General features: G+C 44.4%; 1 protein-coding gene across 1 annotated transcript in view; it reads left to right on the top strand.

The window, feature by feature from the left end:
* LOC128690043 (stromal interaction molecule homolog) overlaps positions 1-13,343 on the top strand; it is a 298,076-nt gene that overhangs the window by 173,306 nt on the left and 111,427 nt on the right. The gene's annotated exons all lie outside the window — the stretch shown is intronic.

The following is a 13,343-nucleotide window of genomic DNA, read 5'->3' as shown; positions in this document are numbered from 1 at the left end:
TACAAAAATAGACCACAAAGTCGGCATTTTTAATTAATTAAAAAAAACGGTCGGAGTTTTTTTTTTCTCATTCTGCACTGCGTGCTGCAGGATTTTTTTTTATATGGTGCACACTGACCACACAGACCCATTCTCTCACATGTGGGCCTACCAGCTTTCTCCTGCTTGATTTGAAGCTGCTGGAATTTATGAGTATATATACGTCAAAAACTGTGGCTCGTAAGATGTATATATACTACCAAAACAGTCGAAGGGTTAATAAATATATGGAAGAGGGTAAGGTACCTTGGGACTGGCAGAGAGCATGCATAATTCCTTTGTATAAAGGCAAAGGGGATAAATGAGATTGCAAAACTTATAGGGGAATAAGTCTGTGAGTGTACCTCCTCTTCAAGGGGGGCTCCTTGGCGTGGTGAAGAGGCTCTTGGTCTGAGGAATTAGCCCTGTCGGTCTTCTTCCTCAGACCGAACCTAATTACCCCCCATTCTCCCCTCCCCTATCCCATCCTCCCCATCCTCCCCTTTTTCCATTCCTCCTCCTCCTCCTCACCCCTCCCTTTTGCCCTTCCTCTTTTTAGCCTTCGTGATTTCTCCCACAGGCGCGCTAGTTCCTAGGTAGGGGAAAGGACACCGGGGTCCATCCCATTCCGTTGAGGTTTCTTGGCGGTGGCGTAGTTTGCCGTGGAATCTGGATTGCCTAGGGATGTCCCGATCCCTCTCCGGTATCCCGGAGTAGCTTTGGGTGTCTTTTGGGCGACGGGTGTATCTCTGGAAGCCACCTTTCGGATTCCGGGGGTGGTGGCTGAAGGAGGTATGCTTTGTGGCGGATATCCGGCCGCCCTCTCTTTTGTCCACCGAGGTAGCTCGGCAGATGTGAGGTTGCTATCCCAGATTGCTGGTTTACTGGCATGAAGGGTAGGGTATGGCACGGGTTCCATGCTGCATCTGCGCTACTAGCGGTGTCGAGTCCTCTTGGGCGCGGAGGGAGATTTCTGGCCCTTTCATTCCTCCTAGGAACTATCCCTCCCCGGTCCCCCCTTTTTTTTTCTTTTTTTTATTTTTATTTTCTTTTCTTCTTTCTTTTTTTTTCTTAAAAACAAAAAGAAAGAAGTAACCTAACCATGGCAGCCCTAGTCCATGAACCTGGTACCCCCGGGCCCCTTCTTGATACCGCACCCCGTTCTGACCCCGCCTCGTCTTTGGACCACTCTTCAGACATTCCTCATGCCTCTGTACCTATTGCCGGTGCTGTTTCCTCACCCGCTTCAGGTACTGAGGCCTCGACTGACTCCTTCGATTTATCAGACCTTCGCTCTCCTCTGACTATGCTTCCGGCCTCTCCCTCTACGGTGCGGCAATTTTCAAATCGCCGACCCGTTCCACGTCGGACCAACTCTGGTCCCACGCCTAAACGTCAACGACAATTACCTGCTGATGATACTTCTCCACCTTCACCTTCTCGTTCTTCTCAGAAACGATCGACACGTCCTTCACTACCTTTCCACGCTCAGTTTCAGACTGAACAGTGGACTAAATTCTTCACTTTACGACCAACTTCCTCTACTGCCTATCTTTCTGACCATAGTATTGGCAAGGCACTCCTACGCCATGTTGGTAAAGATATTTCTTTTCATGCTCTTAAGAGCGGTACGCGCATCATTACCGTACAGAATGCTACCCAGGCTCGTGAGCTCTCTCGTCTTTCCCATATAGATACTGTTCCTGTCACCCTTGAAAAACATCATTCCCTCAATTCTTGTAGTGGTACCGTTATTCTGCCCCATACCATAGTTCAACAAAATTTCCAGACATGTGGCACCGACATTCTAGAACAGCTGGAACTCCAAGATCTCCCAATCCTCAAGGTAGACACTTACGTTCTTCCTGCCCGTGGGCGGAGACGATACCCTAGCAATGTGGCTCGTTTAACTTTTGACAGCCGAGAACTCCCATCCTCCGTTTATATAGCAGGACATCGGTTACAAGTTCGAAAGGTGATCCCTACACCACAACAGTGTAGAAATTGCTGGCGATTTGGCCATCCAGCGAAATATTGCAGATCTATCGCCGAATGCCCAGTCTGTGGTGCCGATGACCATTCTAATACGTCTTGCAATCGATCTCCCTCTTGCCTTAACTGTCATGAGGCTCACCCTTCGTACTCTCGCCGTTGTCAGGTCTATTTAAACGAGCGGGAAATCCGTTACCTCAAAGAGACAGAAGGTCTCCCTTATGCCATGGCAGTTTCTCATCTCCGCCTCCAAGGGAGACTCCCACGTGTTTCTTATTCCCGTGTTTCAAAACGTCCCCCCACTTCTGGTATCCCATCTTCTACACCCACCTCTGTGGTTACCTCTCCCATAATCACTCCTGTATCTAATCCTTTTGCTGTCCTCGGCTCAGACGTCCCTACTTCAACGCCTCAGTCTAATCTCGCTTCTTCGAGTTCTCTCTTACAAGCCTCAGTATCGACGAGACCTCGTACGACACCTCTTCCCAATCGTCCCTCTACTTCTCAAAAGTCAAAAAAAGGTCCGGTAACACCTCCTACCCATCTTCCACCTCCTCATTTTACCCTCCCTGTCTCTGTCCCTAGTTCTTCCCCTCTCACTGGCTCAGTTACAAGTGCAGAGGTTCACCCTCCTCCTCGTAATGTACCTTCCTCCCCTGTTCCCTCCCAAGTTTCTTCCTCTTCTGCCACCTCCCAGGTTCCTGTCTCTTCTGTCCCCTGCCACGCTTCTCCAGTTCCCTCCACCCTTTCGCCCCCCCCTACCTCGGTACAGTCCAATACAGTTCCAATCTTTACTCATCCTCCCCCTACCATTCCCAATATTGTCTCCCATACAACATCTCTGAATTCCGAAACACTTGAAGCAATCTCTGAATATATTGCAGAGACCAAACCATCAATGGACACTGATCCACCTTCCGCTCTTTCTCTCTCCTCTGCTCCATCTGCGCAACTCCTTTCTTCACAGCGCACCGTTCCTTCGCTGCTTGAACATTTTCCACTGCCTCCGCATGTGGACTTTTCTAACCCTTCTAGTCCGTAGGAACCCTTACCTGCGGATTTCAAGTATCTTTATCATTGCCAATCATGGCCTTTTTACAGTGGAATATACGCGGCCTCAGGGGTAATCGGGGTGAGCTTCAGATGTTACTCTCCCAGTTTGCCCCTGTTGGTGTTTGCTTACAGGAACCAAAATTACACTCTGCTGTTATTTCTCACATCTCAGGCTATAATTTATTGTATTCTTCAGATCCTTTTCCTGATGGGACCTTTAATGAAAGTGCCCTTCTTCTCCGCACTGATATTCCGTACCATCAGCTATTTATTCATACTTCGCTGCATTACACAGCAGCCCGTATCCACTTACATAGGTGGTATACGCTCTGTTCTTTATATCTCTCTCCTTCTCGGGCATTATCTATTCCGGATTTTGCCTTCCTTGTTTCGTCATTACCGCCACCGATTCTGTTACTTGGTGATTTTAATGCCCACCATTTCCTCTGGGGAGGGTCTCACTGTGATTCCCGTGGAATTCAGTTAGAGGCTTTTCTTGCCACCCACCCCCTCCATGTTTTAAATACAGGTACTCACACCCATTTTGATCCTCGGACTCATACTCTCTCTTGCATCGATCTCTCAGTTTGCTCTTCCTCCGCCGCATTAGACTTTACTTGGTCTGTTCTCCCGGACTTACATGACAGTGATCATTTCCCAATCATTCTTACTTCCCCTTCATATTCGCCACCTCTTCGCACCCCACGCTGGCAATTTAATCGGGCAAATTGGAACCTTTACTCACACCTGACTGTTTTTAAAGAGGTTCCTTCTTCGTCCTCCATCGATGAGCTTTTACACCTCTTCTCGTCCTCCGTTTTCACCGCAGCTTCTCATTCTATACCCCAAACTTCGGGCAGGCATTCTCAGAAATGCGTGCCTTGGTGGTCTCCTGCTTGTGCTCGTGCAGTACGTTTGAAGCGCGCTGCATGGGGCAGGTACCGGTACAATAGAACCACAGAGCGACTCCTTGATTTTAAACAGAAGCGTGCGATCGCTCGCCGTGTCATCCGTGACGCTAAACGCACTTGCTGGCGAGATTATGTCTCCACCATCACCTCTGCTTCCTCTATGAGTGCAGTCTGGAAAAAAGTACGAAAACTGAGTGGTAAATATTCTCCTGACCCGGCTCCTGTTCTGCGGGTTGCCGGTGTTGATATAGCAAACCCACTAGATGTTGCCAATGAAATTGGCAATCATCTGGTCCGTATTTCTCAGGGACTCCATCTATGCCCCTCATTTCTTTCCTCAAAGTCTGCCAGAGAGTTAGCACCCTTGGACTTTTCTTCTCTCAGAGAAGAACAGTATAATGTGCCTTTTACACTTCAAGAACTGGAGGCAACACTCTCAGCTTGTCGATCATCGGCAGCTTGGCCCGACGACATTCATATTCGTATGCTACAACATTTACATCAGTCAGCCCTTGCAGTCCTATTACGCCTTTACAATCTTATTTGGTCACAAGGAGTTCTTCCACAGCTGTGGAAATCCGCCATTGTTCTCCCTTTCCGCAAACCAGGCACTACGGGACATGAAACCTCCCACTATCGTCCCATTGCTCTTACCAGTGCAGTTTGCAAAGTAATGGAACGTCTAGTAAATAGACGTTTAGTGTGGTATTTAGAGACACACAACAGTCTCTCCACTCGTCAATATGGCTTTCGTAAGGGACGTTCTACCATAGACCCCTTACTGCGCTTGGATACGTATGTTCGTAATGCCTTTGCGAATAACCACTCAGTTATTGCCATATTTTTTGACCTTGAGAAGGCATATGACACAACTTGGAGGTATAATATTTTAGCCCAAGCCCACTCCTTAGGCCTTCGAGGCAATCTACCATCCTTCCTTAAGAACTTTTTAACTGACAGGCATTTCCGTGTTCGGGTTAATAATGTGCTCTCCCCGGACTTTGTCCAAGCTGAAGGTGTCCCCCAGGGATGTGTTCTGAGCACAACACTTTTTCTCCTTGCTATTAATGATTTGGCCTCTAGTCTTCCATCAAATATTTGGTCATCACTCTATGTTGATGACTTCGCTATTGCCTGTGCAGGCGCTGACTGTCACCTCCTTACAGTTTCTCTCCAGCATGCAGTCGACCGTGTTTCCAATTGGGCCACCACACATGGGTTTAAATTTTCCAGCACTAAAACCCACCAAATCACTTTCACTAGACGCTCTGTCATCTCTGATCATCCTTTGTACCTCTATGGCTCACGTATCCCTGAACGTGATACAGTCAAGTTTCTGGGCCTCCTCTTTGATCGTAGGTTATCCTGGAAACCTCACATTACCTCTCTGAAGGCAACTTGTCACAGCCGGCTGAACCTTCTTAAAACCCTTGCTCATCTTTCGTGGGGAGCTGATCGTCGAACCCTCCTTCACCTACATTCCACCCTTATTTTATCGAAACTTGATTATGGTGACCAGATCTATTCAGCGGCATCTCCTGCTACTCTCTCTAGCCTTAACCCCATTCATCACCAAGGATTACGTTTATGCCTTGGTGCTTTTCGCTCTTCCCCTGTCGAAAGCCTCTATGCAGAAGCGAACGTTCCATCCTTATCCGATCGCCGTGATGCCCATTGCCTGCGCTACTATGTACGCTCTCATGATCTCCGCAATCCTTCCATTTATAGAATGGTCACTGATATTAGTAGACATTCTTTATTTGTTCGCCGCCCCTGCTTACTCCGTCCCTTCTCTCTTCGCCTTCATTCGCTCTTGTCTTCTCTTCAACTACCACCTTTCTATGTACATGTAGCATCTCACTTTTCCCTACCCCCCTGGGAAGTTCCAGCTGTTCGAGTCTGTTCTTTCTCCCTCCCTTGCTCGAAAGCCCAACTGTCTACGGTCGCTTCCCGCTCTCTTTTTCTTGACCACTTTCACTCTCATTCTCATGCCATTGCTGTGTACACAGATGGCTCTAAGTCTTCTGACGGCGTAGGATTCGCAGCAGTGTTTCCGGACAGCGTCGTACAAGGGCATTTACTATCTTCAGCTAGTATTTTTACTGCTGAATTATATGCCATCCTTACAGCACTTATCCGTATTGCATCTATGCCTGTGTCATCATTTGTGGTTGTCTCAGACTCCCTTAGTGCTTTACAGGCTATACAAAAATTTGATACACCTCACCCCTTAGTCCTCCGTATCCAACTTTGGCTACGCCGCATCTTTACTAAGCATAAAGATATTGTTTTTTGTTGGGTCCCTGGTCATGTTGACGTACAGGGCAATGAACAGGCAGACACTGCTGCGCGGTCAGCAGTACATGACCTACCAGTTTCTTATAGAGGTATTCCATGTACGGACTATTTTGCTGTAATATCTTCCCACCTTCACACCCGTTGGCAACAACGTTGGTCTACTATGCTCGGCAACAAACTTCAGTCTATTAAACCGAGTATAGGTTACTGGCCGTCTTCTTATCACCAGTGTCGAGGTTGGGAGACTACTCTCTCCCGTCTTCGCATTGGCCATACTCGTCTTACTCATGGATATCTCATGGAGAGGCGTCTTGCTCCTCTCTGTGAGAATTGCCAAGCTCCATTATCAGTCAGCCACATTCTGTTGGACTGCCCACTTTATCAACGAGCACGCAGAATTTACCTCTGTCGTCGTCTTCGCCCCGCTGCTCTCTCTTTACCTTCCCTTCTCGCTGATGGACCCACCTTTCATCCGGACTCTCTCATTGACTTTTTGACAACGACTGACTTACTTCACAAATTCTGATACTTTCAGCCCTTTCTACTTGTATCTCTTGCTACCCTCTACCCCCGTACTATCCCCTGCCCCGCTGTTTTCTGTAACCTCCTGATCATCCCCCCTCCCTTCTGCCATCCAATTCCCTTGCTTCCTTCCCTACCCTGCAGCGCTGTATAGCCCTTGTGGCTTAGCGCTTCTTTTTGATTATAATAATAATAATAATGTGAGTGTACCTGGTAAAGTGTATGGTAGTTATTATAGAAAGAATTAAGAGTAGGACAGAGAGTAGCATAGCAGAAGAACAAGGAGGCTTTAGGAAAGGTAGGGGGTGTGTAGACCAAGTGTTTACAGTGAAACATATAGGTGAACAGTATTTAGATTAGGATAAAGAGGTTTGTGTGGCATTTATGGATTTGGAAAAAGTATGACAGGGTGGATAGGGGGGCAATATGGCAGATGTTGCAGGTGTATGGTATGGGAGGTAGGTTACAGAAAGCAGTGAAGAGTTTTTACGAGGATAGTGAGGATCAGGTTAGAGTATGTAGGAGAAAGGGAGATTATTTCCCAGTAAAAGTAGGCCTTAGACAAGGATGTGTGATGTCACCATTGTTGTTCAATATATTTATAGATGGGGTTATAAGAGAAGTGAATGCAAGGGTCTTGGCAAAAAATGTGGAATTAAAAAATAAAGAATCAAACAAAAAGTGGGAGTTGTCACAGTTGCTCTTTGCTGATGACACTACTTTTGGGAGATTCTGAAGAGAAGTTGCAGAGGTTGATTGGTGGATTTGGTAGGGTATGTAAAAGAAGAAAATTAAAAGTGAATATAGGAAAGAATAAGGTTATCAGGATAACAAAACGATTAGGTGATGAAAGATTGGATATCAAATTGGTGGAAGAGAGTATGGAAGAGATGAATGTATTCAGATATTTGGGAGTGGACGTGTCAGCAGATGGGTCTATGGAAGATGAGGTGAATTGATGAGGGGAAAAGGGTGATTGGTGAACTTAGGAGTGTTTGGAGACAAAGAACTTTGTCTGTGGAAGCAAAGAGGGGAATGTATGAGAGTATAGTTGTACCAACGCTCTTGTATTTGTGTGAAGCATGGGTGATGAATGTTGCAGTGAGGAGAAGGCTGGAGGCAGTGGAGATGTCATGTCTGAGGCAATGTGTGGTGTGAATATAATGCAGAGAATTCGTAGTTTGGAAATTAGGAGAAGGTATGGGATTACTAAACCTATTATCCAGAGGGCTGAGGAGGGGTTGTTGAGGTGGTTTGGACATGTATAGAGAATGGAGCAAAACAGAAGGACTTCGAGAGTGTATAAATCTGTAGTGGAGGGAAGGCGGGGTAGAGGTTGGCCTAGGAAGGGTTGGAGGGAGGGGGTAAAGGAGGTTTTGTGTGTGAGGGGCTTGGACTTCCAGCAAGTGTGCAAGTGTGCTGTTGGAGTGTAAGCCAAGTAACATTTATGAAGGGATTCAGGGAAACCAACAGGCCGGACTTAAGTCCTGAAGATGGGAAGTACAGTGTCTACACTCTGAAGGAAGGGTGTTAATGTTGCAGTTTTATATCTGTAGTGTAAAGCACCCCTCTGGCAAGAAAGTGATGGAGTGAATGATAATGAAAGTTTTTCTTTTTCGGGCCACCCTGCCTTGGTGACAATCGGCTGATGTGTTAATAAAATAAAATAATGAGTGCACAATACAGTGGTACCTTGGGATACAAACAGCTCAAAGCACGAACAATTATTTAAGTGCTTTGGAAGTGTATTTTTGGGGGTCTGACACAGATTAATCTAATTTACATTATTCTTTATGGGAACAAATTCGTTTGGCATCAGCACTCGAACAACCTTCTGGAACGAAATAAGTTCGTATCATGAGGTACCACTGTATGTGTATTTTACTTTTTTATTCTTTTTTAATGCCTAGTTCTATTGCTAACTTAATGTATGTTAGTATAAACTTGTTATCTAGTATTTATATGCATTTAAAAGTTTAAAGAAAGGGTGTTCCACTTTACGGTGATTTCTGCTTTACGGTGGTAGCCTCGAACCTAACCTGCCATATAAGTGGGGCTGATATTATTTATACAATTATTACAGTATTGCATAACAATAAATCTTCTATTTTTTGGTGTGAATAAAAATTCTTTGTGAATAAAAAATCAAAATGGAATTCATGTGTAAAGCTTTGAAACATAACTAGCAAATAGAGGAAATGTTATTTTAGTGTCAGGAATGCCTGCATTGTTTATTCTGGACCCTATTTTGAAATTGGGATATTTTGAACTTTGTGTGAAATTGGCCAAATTACCAATTTCTGATCACTTTATTGGATAGATGAAATAGTTGATTAGGCAGTTTCTTGTGCTCAATCGATAAAATAGAAGTGATACTAGAGAAATAGCTAAGAATTTGGTCGACTGGAACAATGTAATTGGCCTAAAATAGGAGTTAAAGTGGGCAAAATCACCAATGCATAAATATCGCTGACGCAGCAAAATTCATGATAGCGTAATTTCGTCAATTTTCTATCATATTTTGTACTTTGTTTTATTACCTTCTGAAAAAGATTCTCTACCATTTCACAAGAAAAAATAATTTTTTTTTTTTGAAAATTCTTGAACCTTGTGGACAGGTTTCAGATCGGGGGTCTGGACCCTGAAAGGGTTAATGCTGCAGTGAAAAGAATGCTAAGGGCAGCAAAGACTCATGTCTGAGAGCATTGCGATGTGAATATCATGCAAAGAATTCGGAGCATAGAAATTAAAGGGCAATGTAGGATGCCCAAGGGTGTATAGCTCAGAGAGCTGAGGAGGGGTTGTTGAGATAGACAGTTTATGCATGTAGAGAAGTTGGACAAGGATAGACTGGTGAAGAAAGTTAGAAGAGGGAAGGGTTGTGCCTGGAATGGTTTGAGGGAGGGGGTGCAAGAGGCTTTGAGTTTTAGGGGCTTGAGTATCCAGTAGGCTTTTGCATATTAGAAGTGAATGAGGACAGGTGGTTGTTAATAGACAGTCCCTTTTTGTGTGTAAAGGGTAACTTTTATCAATGAATGGAGGTATACCGGTTAGATTTGAGTCCTAGAAGTGGGAAAGACAGTGCCTACACTCTGAAGGAGGGCTGGGAATGTTGCAGTCAAAGGGGTAATCTGATTGTGATATCAGCACACTTTTTGGAAGGACGGTGATTGGACGAATGTTGGTGAATGTTTTCTTCACTCTGCCTTGGTGGGGGATGGCTGTTGAGTTTAAAAAAATATACATACATCATGCAGAGAATTCGTAGTTTGGATATTAAAAGTAGTTGTGGGATTACTAGAAGTATTATCCAGGGTAGGTTTAAAAATGTAGTGTTAGTGTTCAGCAGAAGTTTGTGGTTACAGGAAAGTGGGTGCGGGAGGGAAGAGGAGCGATTGGTGGAATGATGATGTAAAGAGAGTAGTAAGGGAGAAAAAGTTAGCATATGAGAAGTTTTTACAAAGTAGAAGTGATGCAAGGAGGGAAGAGTATATGGAGAAAAAGAGAGAGGTTAAGAGAGTGGTGAAGCAATGTAAAAAGAGAGCAAATGAGAGAGTGGGTGAGATGTTACCAAAAAATTTTGTTGAAAATAAGAAAAAGTTTTGGAGTGAGATTAACAAGTTAAGGAAGCCTAGAGAACAAATGGATTTGTCAGTTAAAAATAGGAGAGGAGAGTTATTAAATGGAGAGTTAGAGGTATTGGGAAGATGGAGGGAATATTTTGAGGAATTGTTAAATGTTGATGAAGATAGGGAAGCTGTGATTTTGTGTATAGGGCAAGGAGGAATAACATCTTGTAGGAGTGAGGAAGAGCCAGTTGTGAGTGTGGGGGAAGTTCGTGAGGCAGTAGGTAAAATGAAAGGGGGTAAGGCAGCCGGGATTGATGGGATAAAGATAGAAATGTTAAAAGCAGGTGGGGATATAGTTTTGGAGTGGTTGGTGCAATTATTTAATAAATGTATGGAAGAGGGTAAGGTACCTAGGGATTGGCAGAGAGCATGCATAGTTCCTTTGTATAAAGGCAAAGGGGACAAAAGAGAGTGCAAAAATTATAGGGGGATAAGTCTGTTGAGTATACCTGGTAAAGTGTATGGTAGAGTTATTATTGAAAGAATTAAAAGTAAGACTGAGAATAGGATAGCAGATGAACAAGGAGGCTTTAGGAAAGGTAGGGGATGTGTGGACCAGGTGTTTACAGTGAAACATATAAGTGAACAGTATTTAGATAAGGCTAAAGAGGTTTTTGTGGCATTTATGGATTTGGAAAAGGCGTATGACAGGGTGGATAGGGGGGCAATGTGGCAGATGTTGCAGGTGTATGGTGTAGGAGGTAGGTTACTGAAAGCAGTGAAGAGTTTTTACAAGGATAGTGAGGCTCAAGTTAGAGTACATAGGAAAGAGGGAAATTATTTCCCAGTAAAAGTAGGCCTTAGACAAGGATGTGTGATGTCACCGTGGTTGTTTAATATACAGTGGACCCCCGGTTAACGATATTTTTTCACTCCAGAAGTATGTTCAGGTGCCAGTACTGACCGAATTTGTTCCCATAAGAAATATTGTGACGTAGATTAGTCCATTTCAGACCCCCAAACTTACATGTGCAAACGCACTTACATAAATACACTTACATAATTGGTCGCATTCGGAGGTAATCGTTATGCGGGGGTCCACTGTATTTATAGATGGGGTTGTAAGAGAAGTAAATGCGAGGGTCTTGACAAGAGGCGTGGAGTTAAAAGATAAAGAATCACACATAAAGTGGGAGTTGTCACAGTTGCTCTTTGCTGATGACACTGTGCTCTTGGGAGATTCTGAAGAGAAGTTGCAGAGATTGGTGGATGAATTTGGTAGGGTGTGCAAAAGAAGAAAATTAAAGGTGAATACTGGAAAGAGTAAGGTTATGAGGATAACAAAAATATTAGGTGATGAAAGATTGGATATCAGATTGGAGGGAGAGAGTATGGAGGAGGTGAATGTATTCAGATATTTGGGAGTGGACGTGTCAGCAGATGGGTCTATGAAGGATGAGGTGAATCATAGAATTGATGAGGGGAAAAGGGTGAGTGGTGCACTTAGTAGTCTGTGGAGACAAAGAACTTTGTCCTTGGAGGCAAAGAGGGGAATTTATGAGAGTATAGTTTTACCAACACTCTTATATGGGTGTGAAGCATGGGTGATGAATGTTGCAGCGAGGAGAAGGCTGGAGGCAGCGGAGATGTCATGTCTGAGGGCAATGTGTGGTGTGAATATAATGCAGAGAATTCGTAGTTTGGAAGTTAGGAGGAGGTGCGGGATTACCAAAACTGTTGTCCAGAGGGCTGAGGAAGGGTTGTTGAGGTGGTTCGGACATGTAGAGAGAATGGAGTGAAACAGAATGACTTCAAGAGTGTATCAGTCTGTAGTGGAAGGAAGGCGGGGTAGGGGTCGGCCTAGGAAAGGTTGGAGGGAGGGGGTAAAGGAGGTTTTGTGTGCGAGGGGCTTGGACTTCCAGCAGGCGTGCGTGAGCGTGTTTGATAGGAGTGAATGGAGACGAATGGTTTTTAATACTTGACGTGCTGTTGGAGTGTGAGCAAAGTAACATTTATGAAGGGGTTCAGGGAAACCGGCAGGCCGGACTTGAGTCCTGGAGATGGGAAGTACAGTGCCTGCACTCTGAAGGAGGGGTGTTAATGTTGCAGTTTAAAAACTGTAGTGTAAAGCACCCTTCTGGCAAGACAGTGATGGAGTGAATGATGGTGAAAGTTTTTCTTTTTCGGGCCACCCTGCCTTGGTGGGAATCGGCCAGAGTGATAATAAAATAAAATAAATAAAATGAAAAATTATCCAGAGAGCTGAGGTAGGGTTATTGAGGTGGTTTAGACATTGAGATGGTGGAGTATGATAGGATGACTTGGAATGTATATAAATCTTTAGTGGAGGGATGGTGGGGTAAGTGTCATCCTAAGAAAGGTTAGATGGAGGGGGGTAAAGGAGGTTTTGTATGTGAAGGGCTTGGACATCCAACAGGCAAGTGTGAGCATGTTAGACAGGAATGAGTGGAGGCAAGCAGTTTTTATGACTTGATGTGCTGTTGGAGTGTGAGCAAAGTAACATTTATGAAGGAATTCAGGGAAACCAGTTAGCCAGACTTGAATCCTACAGGTGGGAATACAGTGCCTACACTCTGAGGGAGGGGTGGGGATGTTGCAGTTTGGAGGGTAACCTGAGCTGTAATGCCAGTGCACCCCTGGCAAGACAGTGAATGGAGTGAATGATAGTCAAAATGTTTGCCTTTCATGTTGCCCTACCTTGGTAGGAGATAGATGGTGTGTTAAAAAAATACGTAAATGTGTTAAAAAAATATGTATATACATACTTAAACACACACACACACACACACACACATATATACATACAGTGGTACCTTGAGTTACAAACTTAATTTGTTCAAGAAGGCTGTTCGAGTACAGATACCGAACAAATTTGTTCCCATAAGGAATAATGTAAATTAGATTAGTCCGTTTCAGACCCCAAAAAATAAACTTACATAATTGTTTGAGTTGGGAACTG

The sequence above is a fragment of the Cherax quadricarinatus genome, chromosome 25 (assembly GCF_038502225.1).
Source record: "Cherax quadricarinatus isolate ZL_2023a chromosome 25, ASM3850222v1, whole genome shotgun sequence".
In the NCBI taxonomy this organism is placed as follows: domain Eukaryota; kingdom Metazoa; phylum Arthropoda; class Malacostraca; order Decapoda; family Parastacidae; genus Cherax; species Cherax quadricarinatus.
This window is presented reverse-complemented; position numbering and strand designations above follow the sequence as displayed.